Here is a 12471-nt window from a genome sequence, read left to right on the forward strand (position 1 = left end):
ATGGTTTATTACTTAGTATTTGATAGGAGGATGAGTGTTATTTACAACTCTAAATAATTTTGAATTTTGAAAGTCTTTGATTCAATTTCACAATGCAGCAAAATGATGTTTTAGATTGGATGCATGAGAGAATAAGAACTTGCTGGAAAACAGACAACTCAAGAATATTTCTAATGGGGACTGTTTCAGCTGAGAGAAAGAATAAAATGCATTTTCCTAAAGGACAAGGAGTTATTTTTACCTGTCTTTCTTCTTATGTTTAAGTGCTTTCTTTTTTTCTTTTAATGAAAGTGCTATGGCAGAGAATTCATGTTTTGGTTGAACACAGAACAAGCAGCAAGCTAAATTATATACTCAATACAAATCTCATGCAATAATGATGAAATAAGTGTAAAATGACTGTAACCAAAGCAGATGGTTTATGAAGTAAAGTCTCCTCTAAATTCAGTATGTGTAGGCAATATAGAGAAAATGGAAATACATTAAAAAAAGATGAAATTGTAGACTAGATTGGCCAAAAGTTTTAATGAGACTGTAAAATATTATGATAAGCCTCTGTTTAAAATATACTCAGCCTTTGTCACTGCTGCATAAAGCAGATAAAAACTTAGTGAGACGTCAGGGAACATAATTAGAAGTCAAGCTGGCATGGAATTACAGTGCTCAACAAACACAAGGAGCCAGTTCTGAGCCCCTGGCCTGTGATGAGACGTTCTGCTGACTTCAGCACTAAGAAAAAAATAACTCAAATAATTGTGGGCTGCAGGACTGAACCTTGGTTGTTATTTAATCTAAACACAGTAGAGTTTCAGTTTAGTAAGTGTGGCATGAACTTTGCAACAAACAGCTATTTAACAAAGAGATCAAAAGTCTGCTGCTGCAACTAACTAAAGAAGCAACCACTTAATCTCAGGCGGCATGCAGATATATATACAATATATTACAATATATAGCAGTCATTACAAAAGAAATGGATATTTATAGTCAAATTTATCATCCTTACATTGTCATATACAGACAGACACACACAATACTCTCTATTATATTAGTTTAGATTAGCTTCAGGTATTTTATTTTCCTAACTCTGAGGCCATATTTTAATAGAGGCATTTCACAAAAGGTTTAAGGTTTAGAACTGGGTAAATTCCATTCAGCTTTGCAAGGATAAAATTTGCATAATAGCGCTGCAATTCAAGATCTTCTAGGAATAAAATTTCTCCTGAAATATCTGACATTTCCAAATGGAAACACCATCAGAACAAATCAAGACTTGAGATTCAATTCTAGGTTTACAGAAACAGCTATAGAAAATAAGAACGACAAAACATTTCATCCTAAAAAATGAAAGTTTTGAGCATAGCCAGTGGTTTCTAGTTCTTCCTCAACAGTTCATCAGTCTTTAGCTTAAAGTACAGCAAGTATGATAGTGGTCATAACTGTTTTCTGTTTGCTTAAAAATATTAGTAGTGAAGCTTACTGAACTATTCTGGCTTGATTAAATGCATGGCAAAAGTCAAGCATTGGAATGGCTATTTTCCCATGCAAGGGCATACAATGACATATGATCCTACACCTTTCCTTTTGGATGGAGTCAAGGGAATAAGGTAGCACAAATGCCTGTGAAAGATAGCTGGCATGAAACAAATCATACACCAGACATCATCCTCTGCAGTGATAAATTCTTTAGTGATCTGGATGGCTGGGAGAAAAAAGAGGGCTGAGGAAAATGAATGTGCCTTAAACATGATCTTCATCGTTCTAACAAGTTAGTAGTTACACATCCTCTCCTATTGCTAAGTAGGAGGATATATCATGATAGCCATTCTGCAGAACATTCGTTATCATAAAATCAGGTTCCTTACACAAGCTTGTCTGATTAACACCTTCTTATTTGTGCATGTACCTAGTATTTTGTATTTGTACCTGTCTGAGGAAGTTTTATATATACAAATTTTAAAAGTATCCAGGGAAAAACAACACAATCCATTATACTGCTAAAATGGTTGTCAAGAGTCAGAAGAAAGTATTATCAGAAATTCAGAACTGGCTATTTTTAAAATTATCTATCTCATTCACACATGATCCTATACTAACCATATACAGACAACAAGGTGCTTTGATTCCTGTTTGTATCACTTGAAATTATTAATGCTCAACTGTTAGAGCTAAATATTCTAAAAAAATGTCTCCAGGCTCCCCTTCCTATTTCTTCTTCAATGTTCTAGAAATCATTTTGGATGCTGCCCCACTTTTCCCTCTCCCCCAGAAAAGCTTGACATTGCATGCTGAAAGTTTCCTGATTAATCCCAGAAATTTTTCATGTAACTATTTAGTGAAGGGAAAAGAAAAAAAAAAAGAAAGAAAAAAAAGGCTTATTTACCAGTGTGGAAAGAACAGTTAAATTAATAAGGGCAAATAAGGACCTTCTAGTATACTGAAAGCATCCATTTTCTTTATAGAAGATAAGATTCATATTCATGTCTAAACATTTTTCAGACCCCTATACATAGTTTGTTATGCGTGCAGTAACATAAACTCACTACTAGAAGAACTAAAGCCACATATATATTATTTGGGGGGGGCATGGAAGAAACCGGCATCAATTCCTAGGGCAATTAGTGAGCAGCAGCTCATATGCACAGTGGTCAGACCTAGCAGGAATAGATTTGTCATGTTCTTACTGCATAGATATACGGACCAAAATCCTCTGCATCTCATATGGCAATTTAAAACATACAATTGCATTGATTTTACCACAATTTCTCCAGAAGGTATCTAGCTGGTTTGCTTGGGAAAGAAGCCTACAAGTCAACAGGATATATGAGGTGTGGAGGGTCATAGAATCAGATTCTGGAACAAAAGAAGTCAGACAGATTGACAGATAGGTGTTATCTTCAGAAAACCCTTCTCTTTCTTAGTTCCAACCCTTTTACGCTTGCAGTTTAGCCATTTTCTTGCTATGTGCTCCTCTGGTTTTTTGCTATCCTATTTCTTCAAGTTTTATTTCTAATAATCACTGTTGTCTCGCTAATCTTTAAGTTCCTTCATACCTTCATTCGCTCTTTTCTTCATTGTATTCCTTGCTATATTTTTCCTGTTTGTCTATGTTTATTTTTCATTGTATGGTCCTAACCACCTCCCCTCAGCTTGTCCCTACATTTGCTCAAGCCCTTGCCAACTGATCTAAACTGGCTTTAGTCATGGCTTGAAAATGTTAAAACCTGCCTCAAGCCTTTATACTTCCTTCTTCCTCCTCACAAAGAAGAGGCTGCAATTTCAATAAGAAACAATCAGTGTCAGGAGAAAAAGTGCTTGCCCAGGGCCTTTTTATTGTTTTAAAGATTTTGGAATAAGTAACTAAGAATAGTAGGTGAGAAACTCCAAAGATACAAGCAGAAATGGTGTTAACAACAAGTTACACTGAGATTTAAGTTTCTTTTTTAATCTACTACTTAACAGCGAAACAGCAAAGCAGAGCCCAAGGTTCTTACTAATCACTAATTCGAGCTTTGAAATTAAGCAAAGACATATTCAGGACAATTCAGTAGCAGCATTTTTGTGCAATGACACACACGAGGTGAAAACAAAGTGTTATTTACAGACCATTCAATTCATCTGTGGTAGAAAGAAGATAATAACTTTTTTTTTTTTACTACAATACCTAGTATTCTGTAATTACTTTCTACCAGTAAAAGTTTTAGGGCTTTCTAACTGCTGACTAGCATGGTTCTGGTGGGGAGGAAACACACAGTGCTCTCCCTGTAGCCAGTCACACCTAGATTGAGGTACACAAAGTTGAGGTGGGGATTCTGAACTCCCAGGCCCCCCAAATCTTCCTGGCATATCTTTTTACCAATTATACAGGTTATACTATTGCCTTCATAATCCACTCTCTCATTTGTACTAATTTACATTGTTGAAGTGAAACCAGACTAAAGTAACTCATTTGACAGGTTTTTCAGTATCTGAAATAATGATAACTACAGCTGAAAATTAAGATTCTAATTTCATATACAGAATGGAATCTCCTGTTTGGTTGATCTTAGTACCTGAACTAATCCATTAGACTAATTCATACATATTGCATATACATGGAAAACATAATACACTTGTTTCAACTGGCAGCTTAGATGATGAAGCTCAACTCATTTGCAAGTGATTGGCTGACTGACAAAAATACAGGAAGAAACAATGCCTTGGTAAGAGTAATTTCCTTTATGGGAATCTTGCTGGATACTCAGCTCTTGACAGATGCTCCAATAGCAGCAAATATACTAGGCATTTATTCCTATTTGTACTTGTACAGAAGATTGTGACCTTTCTTTTGACATGTATGCCCCACAGCTGTTTCACAGTCATCTTATATTACTTTAATAAGCTAATATGTATGGACTCTCTCTAAGCAGAACAGTTGAACCAAAACCACAGGGATAGAGAGCTCAAGGAAGCACTTAAACTAGCGTCCCATCTTTTGTAATGGGTAGAAACAAGACCAAGCACTTGAGTTTTGACCACTTTAGAGAGATTTCCTCTTTGCTGCAACTTAGTACTTGGGTAACAGTCTTCAGTGCATAATAGCTGAGAACTGCCAGGAGATTTTTAACAAAGAGCCCTCTTCTCTGCAGTGCATAAATGTTCTTTCTCTCCCCGCATCAGGGCAAGAAGCCCTAAATTTAGTGATCAGCAAAAGCCTCGTACAAGATTGCTCTCTTTTTTAAAAGCATTCCTCTAAGGAATTAAAAGTGATCAAGCAGTTTGAGAAAGGGCAATCTCGGTCTGGGCTGAATACAAATCGAATATATAAACGAAGCTGCAAATCACTTAGACTTACTGCTGATAAGTATTGACAGCAGCATGGCCTTTTCCCTTTCCTTGGACCATCTTCTCTTAGAGTCTAACTTATATAGATCAAAATAATTATACTGCTCTTCCATACTAGTATCAAGATGTTCCTGACACTACACACTGCCAGGTTTCAATGGGCTGAAGGGTTATCTATTAGGGCAAACTTATTAGTGGCCATTACTTTTAATAAGGATTTAAGAGTGCCTACTTCATGTGTTGCAAGCTTGTTTGTTTTCAAAAGAACTGTAGTAGTAAATAGTAAATTCCAGCCTGAGTTTAATTTCCAAAGCAATTCTATGCTTTCAGAATGATTAAGTTACAATTACTTTCCATCTTTAAACTGCAAAAATTGGAAAAAGTTCGTCACTGTTTTGTCCCTGGTTAAGATTTTAAACTGTCTCTTTCAGATAGATGGCTTAAGAAAGCTGTATAGTTTATCTCCTACCTGCTTAAAGGAAACATTGTTTCTTATCTATTTTATTCCAAACTCAGACTGGAAAAGGAGTGGTTGGTGGGGGAGGAGAAGCAGCTCAATGACTATGGAGATATGGAATTTTGTAAGAAGTCCCAGTGAAAAAAAAATAATGGCAGTTGTATTAATGTTTCTGCAACTCAAAAAAATTTAATGAAAAAAAAAAGAAAACTAGTATATTTGTATCTGCATAAGTAGAGCCGTTCTGAAACCAGATTCAGATCACTAAAGTTTTATAACTGAAGGAAACTGAACAATGATTTCTCTTCCACTTCAGTTATGAAACCAAGCCAAACCATCTTCCGTCCTATTTATCCCACCGCACCCCTTCTGAACCATTTGCCTGATTCACAGGTCACATCCCAATCCAACAGAGATTTGTTTAAAGGTGGGAGGAGAAGATGAGTTTTGAATGGGACTTGTTTATGGCTGAAGGCTGTAATCCAGCCTCTAGCACTCCTGATAGCCAGCACTGCAATGCTCATCTTGAATAAGATGATACAGGGAAGGTAATCTACAATCAGCTAACAAAGTTTAAAAAATCAGGTTTTGCCACATTAAGCTCTAAATTGCATTTAATACATTGAGGGATAAAGTCTAACCAATCTTTTTTCCTATGAAGACAAAACACCGTATTTGATTCAAGTTTTATTACAAAAGTAGTGACCCTAACCCCTAAAATGAATATTTTTTAATTAGAAAATTATTTTGAAAAATTCAAGAAAATTCTGAATTTTTAATTCGAACTATTCATAGGAAAATTTAAAAAGAACTAGGATAAAATCTAACAGCCAGTTCCAAGATATTTGAGTTACAGACTTTTTCATACTTTTGCCTTTGCTGCACCAAAATATAGTGGCTATCCATGCAGTGGATAGCCAAGAAAACTTCTATGCAAGAAAACTTCCGGATATAATTTCAACAAGAATGAGAGCAGTTACATATTCTGACCTATATTTCTTCATTTATCAAGTATTTTGAATACAAGGGTGATTTCTATTTGTATTCTACAATTTTGAAAGTCCACTAATTGCAAGACATTCTAAAATAAACGTAAATTCTCTGAATGGACACCATCCAATTTCTAATGGACAGGTGTTCATATAAAAATTCAACAGTATCAGCAACAAGCTGGCAGTTACTGGTGGGCTGAGGGGTGTTAAGAAATTATTTGGCTCACAGCTGAACTTCCTATTTAACCACAGGGATGATCAAATTAAGTCAAGGTCAAGTATGTGACAGAGCAGCTGCACCACACAGCAGATAAGGACTGCTGGTATATATATAGTAAATTTGTTTTGATTTTCTAATCCACAATTCATGTCTTGCAATTCAAGGCTGCTGCAGGAGAGAAAGTGGCCTCCTGCGCTCTCAGCCTTTACTTTGGGTTCTCCAGGTTCAGCTCCTTCCCAGGCTGCTTGAAGCCTTCGTGGTGGAGCAGCCCCCTAGCACTCACTGCATCACTTCAGTAGCCCACCTCTGGTTTACAAGGAAAGCTTTACAGCTGTCCAATATGGCAGAATAACCAATGAATCTTCCCCGCATTGAATAAGAGAGGTGTTTAAATCTCCCTGACACAATGAAATGACTGGACTGGGGGTGAGGTTCTTGCCCACAGAACATTTTACTCTCAGATGTAGCCCATATAGAACTATTATTAACCACTACAAATATATGCTTTCAACAGAGTGGTTTTGGGCCCTGTAATGCTTTGGCTTCATAATCTATGATTTTCCTCTTTCAGGAAATGATAATAAATTGATTTATGGCAGTTAATGCACAGGTACTGAAAACGGTGGCTGTAATTTTTTGGTACCCATCTGTCCTCCTCTTACTCCATCTGTTTCCTTCACTCATTGCACTGGAATCCTGCTTCACAAAATGGAATCCAAACTCTTTCATGTAGCACAGTGTAAGTTACCTAGTTACCCAGCTGAAAGACATTTTCAAAATAAATCACTCTCCTTGTACTCTGCAGAAGGCAACAGACATCTCTTTTGTTGTTAATATATGTCTGAGCAATCCTTCTTTCAACAAAGTATACAACTGTCAGTAAATTTCCTCTAATTTCAGATTGTGCACTTCAAAATAATACCATCATTTTAATCAATTATTGATTACACCTTGGGGAATTTCCACCGATTCCACTTGATGCTGCTTTTAAAATGGTAAGTACCTACACAACTGTATGATATTATAAACTGGTTTAGATTTTTATAGCTAATACAACACTATAAATGCACAGTATTATATTATTTCATTGGATAGTATGGCTTTTATTAAAGAGTGTTGACTGAATTTTTTTATTCTTTAACAGTTCTTTGGCCTGTTAATGATTAAAGATTTTGATTTGACTCTTTACACTAAATGTAAGTGTTTAACAGGAAAAGAAAACCTAAGAAAGCCCTCCCCCCTTTACAATCCAAGATGGAAGATACAATATAAAGGCTGAAATTAAATTTTTGAGAAATTTTGTGTAGCACATATACAAAAGCCACTACTATAAACATTTGTTCTATGGGATACTATAAACAAAGGATACTTCCATTATCTCATCTTTAAGGCAGTGCGGTGAGGTCATTTGACGGTCGAGAAAGGGTGGGGGTTGCTGTTGCTCTATAAAAGGGCTCACACTTTAAATACAAGTTTCTCAGTATTCATGGTGTCTTCCTTTTCTATATTAACACAGTATCTAGAATACCTACATGCCTTAAATACTCTGTTTTATGCATTTACCACTTCATTATTAGCATCATATTAAAAGGCAATAGTTACATTTTATTTGCAGCTACAAAGGACTTTTGACTGATACTGAATTTATACAGAATAGAATATACAAAAAAATACTAGCATACAGAATACAGTTCACAGGAACATGCATTTAAACACACAACTTTGTGACTAGGGTGATAGTAACTCTGCTCATCGCTTCTTTTTTTTTTATCCCCACATGTTATTTTACCAAAATTTCAGTAGCATAACTGCCTGGAAGAGTTTTATTGAGTCAAAAGCACTAAATTACCTAACCTCTTGAGACATAGAAGGAGCATTTATAATATAAGGGAATTTAAAAGTATGTAGTGAGAACTTAAGTTGGAAATTAAATGTTTTTCCAAGATGAAAAATGGAAACAAGTGCTGGTAATAGCACTTTGTAAAATAGAACTTTCATGTTAGAGATCCATTATAGTGATGTAGGTGACTAAAAATATGAGGATTGCAATTCTTTTAATCTTTATGTGTACATTTAAATACATATAGCTCATTTCTTCTTCCTATGGCAGAGTTTGAAGTACTTACAAATGAAAGCAAAACACAAATGGCTGGTATTAATCATACAGAAAAAAATTAAAGTCTATATACCTCCTCTGTCTTTTAAAAAGCATTGATAATAAAGTATTTGTATAAAGTTAAAGCAAGAAAACACTCATATGTGAGAAAACATGCATCTTTTTGACATCTGCAAGCTACTTCTCTTGATCTGCTCTATAAATAGAAACTAATTATGGAGAGACTAAAAACAAGACAATGCCCTAGAAAATAAGAGAGACTGTCTTTTTTAAATATACTCAAAATAGTGTATCTGTACCATACAGATACACAACCATTAAACACATTTGAATTATAAATCTTTTTCAGTCTAGTCTTCCTCCTTTTACAAGCAATGGTTAAACTTCTACTAACTCCATTCAAAGCAGAATCAGCCTTGATGCATTCTTTCTCTAGTAATATTTTCTGGCCTAAAGAGTATCAATATTAACTGTGAATGTCAGAAGAACTGTACAGGCTCTAGTGAAAAAAAGTATTCAGTCCTCTAAATGAATGCCTGAGCTCTGACTTTTAAGTGAAGACAGAGATCAGCAAGTCAGCTGCTGTTCATATTGCTTTCTTACTCATAATCAAAAACCAGAGGCTTGGTGAGTGCTTAGTAACATAATCCATTCCTTCCCAGGAATTTGATAGAAGTTTCCTTTTAAAATAACTTTATTCTCCTGCTTTGCTTATAAATATAACTTCAGAAACACATACGATTCAAGGCTAAATTCCAAACCCAAAAGCTGACACAATATAGGGGTCAGCAGTGAAGTTGAAATTTCAAATTAATATGCTGAGTCAATCCTGTCGAGGTGGGTGTTAGGGCTTCTCAGTTTCAGAGAGTACCTCAGCTGCCGTCTTTAGACAGTAATGTTTCCCAGACTCGCTGCAGAAGTGCATATCAAGCTGTTTCTTAGGGCAAATAGCAACCTGTTTATATACCAGCAAAAGGAGGTTGCAAAGGACAAAATAGAAGGCACTTCAGCCACTCAGAGCTGGAGAGCACCATTAGAAGGACTGAAATGGAACAAAGTGGGGAAAGTTATCTTCCTTGGGAGCTGGGGGGAGGACGTAGCTGGATGGAGCCACAATGCTCAGCCAAGTTAAAAGTTGCATGCTGGATTTCACAAAATTAAATACAACCATGGCCTTTATTTTTAGACATCTGCACCAAGAGAAGAGAGATTAAGGTGCCAGAAATTATTATCCTTCCCAGGCAGAGTCACTCAGGAATCCGATCTGTATGATTGGAGATACTTGCAAACACTGATTCACCAGGATACAGCACTGAGCTACAATTCACATAGTTCTAGCGCCACGCAACAACCCAGCAGTCAAAAAATTTGTCCCATTAGAACAGTGTACAAACTGACAATCTGCTATGCTGCTTTACAAAGTCATCACGGTAGGAAATATCTTTAGGTTTGCCTTAACCTACCATCTGTCCACACAAAAAGTCAAAATGCATTAATTTACATACAACATTTTGCCAGCCAGTAGCAGCCATTAAGCACTATTCCTTTCCCCCATCCTTCACCTTAAAAGGGACTATTCCGTATCCCTTCAGTCATGGCATATACATTTTCTGTGAAGAAAATAAACCAAAGCAACTGGATATGTATCAGTGTGCAAAAAAGCAGAGTCTAGGGTGGAATACACAACTCAGTGCACATGGTCTCTATTTGCTATATACTGCTACCCTGAAGTGCAGAATATTTGCACAAATACAGGGAATGCTCAATGGCAGCAGGAGGCAGCACTTCTAGCCTAGACCAGTCCTAGTCTGTGCCTTCAGAGACCTATTTCAAACCAGCTGGCCATTAACCTAAATAGCATTTACTTGAGTTTCAAATAAATTACACATTCTTAGCCCTAACTTCCTGTTTCAGAGTGCAACAACATTTTAATCTATGTTAAAGTGAGGACAAAATGCATCATGTAAGTCTAAGTGGATGCATTGGGCATGCTAAATGAGGAACGGGCATAATCATTTAAAGCAAAAGCAATTAGATCACAGGGAATGCATTTAAATAGTTACAGCAGCAATTATTTCATTTCCAGCTACTTGAGACTATGAGACCATAACCTGAAAATTTAGTCAATGACTTTTGGTTTGTAGACAAGTGCTGCACTACAGGATTTTAGCATTCCATGGTTAACTGAACAGAACATGCTTTTCATTCATTCTTGGTTTTTAGATTTTATTGTTAATGCAGAAAATCTGCATAATACTGAAAGCTGAAAGTGCAGTGTCAAATAAATGGAACTTAATATCAAAATAACAGGGCCTGTTGCACTTTTTGGTAATTTTTCATATGTAATTAACTGAAAACTTCACTTCTGAATTTTAATTCACTGACAAATAACTTCATTAACACAAAATTATGATTGCCTGTGGTGTTTCATGTCCTTCCAGAAGGCTGACTTCAAAAACATACAAACTTTGGAGGGGGAGGATGGCAAGAAGGAAACACACTGGAACAACCTTAGCTTGCATTACTGAAAGCAAAATTCCCTGTACAAACTCAAATTGAATGGGATCTTGGAGGTGAGAATAGAGGAGGGATTACATAAAGCAAGTTGTGGGAATGATAACTGGAGGAACCTGGCAAAGAAAAAGGGAAGAATCCTCAAGGCAGGAGATACAACAAAATAACTATCTGCATTAATTTAAAGAAAAAAAGGAAAATGTTGACAATGTGTTCACATAGCCTTTTGAAAGAGAGGGAAATAAATTGGAAGGATTAAATAGGATTTATCAATCATCAGAGCAATATGCCTCTTTCTTTTCTCCCCTCCCACCTTTTGCATCATCAAGTTCAGCATTATCAGCAGAACATTTTTCACCTTCTCAAATAAAGTTATGAACAGCAGTTCTGATGCCACGAGCATGGCAAAAGTTGCTCAGCTGTGCCTGGTTCTCTCTGCTACTGAATAATCTATTGTAATCAATGTATTAAAGAATAAACCCAATGCAGTTTTCACAATGGCAACCTGAGGAGCTATGCTAAAATTACAGTTAATTATGTATGTATAAGCTGGGTTTAGCCTTCTGTAGAGGACCCCAGGCTTGGCATGAAATTGCTCTTCAGCTTGATAGGCAGACAAGAGCAAGCTGCACTGACGTTCAGCTCACCATAATGGTGATATCTACATTGCAAAGCAAAGAGGTGAAATTTCACTTTACTCAAATATCATATATCATAGAAAGAAATAGCATTTGCTTGTTTTCCTTATACAAGGTTAGAGGACACTGGCATACATACATACAAAAAGGAGCACTGAATGCAGTTCTGTTATGTGCTACAGGAGAACTGCAGAAGAAACATGTGGAAGATGAACCATACGTAGGCCTAGTCCTCAGTAATGTCAAGGTTGCAAATTTATCCATGATCACCACTGAAGGTATGCCAAAACACACCATTCTAGTGGCCAGTCTATTACTTGCTTTATTGTGCCAAAGCATTTATAGGCAAGTCACAACTACTTGGTAGCTCACACAGGAACTTTTGATCTCTTCTGGTCAGGCTATTGCAGCCACCTATTTTCTATTTCTTGCATTAATCCTTTGCCTGTTCACTTTGTCCTTCCTTTCAGACACTCTACGAGTTTTGACTAGGGTAGAGCTAGTTTTCTTCATAGCAGTTCGTATGGAACTATGTTTTGGACTTATGATGAGAACAGCGTTGATAACACACCAATGTTTAAGCTACTGCTGAACAGTGCTTGCACAGGGTCAAGGCTGTCTGTTTCTCATGCTGCCTCACTGCCAAGTAGGCTGGAGGTGCACAAGAAGTTGGGAAGGGGCACAGCCAGGACAGATGACCCCAACTGACCAAA

The 12471-nt window shown here is 36.5% G+C and overlaps 1 protein-coding gene across 13 annotated transcripts in view; it reads left to right on the forward strand.

Moving 5' to 3' along the window:
* Nucleotides 1–12471, forward strand: part of B3GALT1 (beta-1,3-galactosyltransferase 1) — a 225140-nt gene that overhangs the window by 153613 nt on the left and 59056 nt on the right. For all 13 annotated transcript variants that reach the window (XR_012044366.1, XM_072874617.1, XM_072874615.1 and 10 more), the window contains one exon: nucleotides 7391–7485. The gene's annotated coding sequence lies outside the window, so the exon portion shown is untranslated. The remainder of the gene's footprint in view (nucleotides 1–7390; nucleotides 7486–12471) is intronic.

The sequence above is a fragment of the Ciconia boyciana genome, chromosome 10, assembly GCF_034638445.1.
Source record: "Ciconia boyciana chromosome 10, ASM3463844v1, whole genome shotgun sequence".
NCBI lineage: Eukaryota > Metazoa > Chordata > Aves > Ciconiiformes > Ciconiidae > Ciconia > Ciconia boyciana.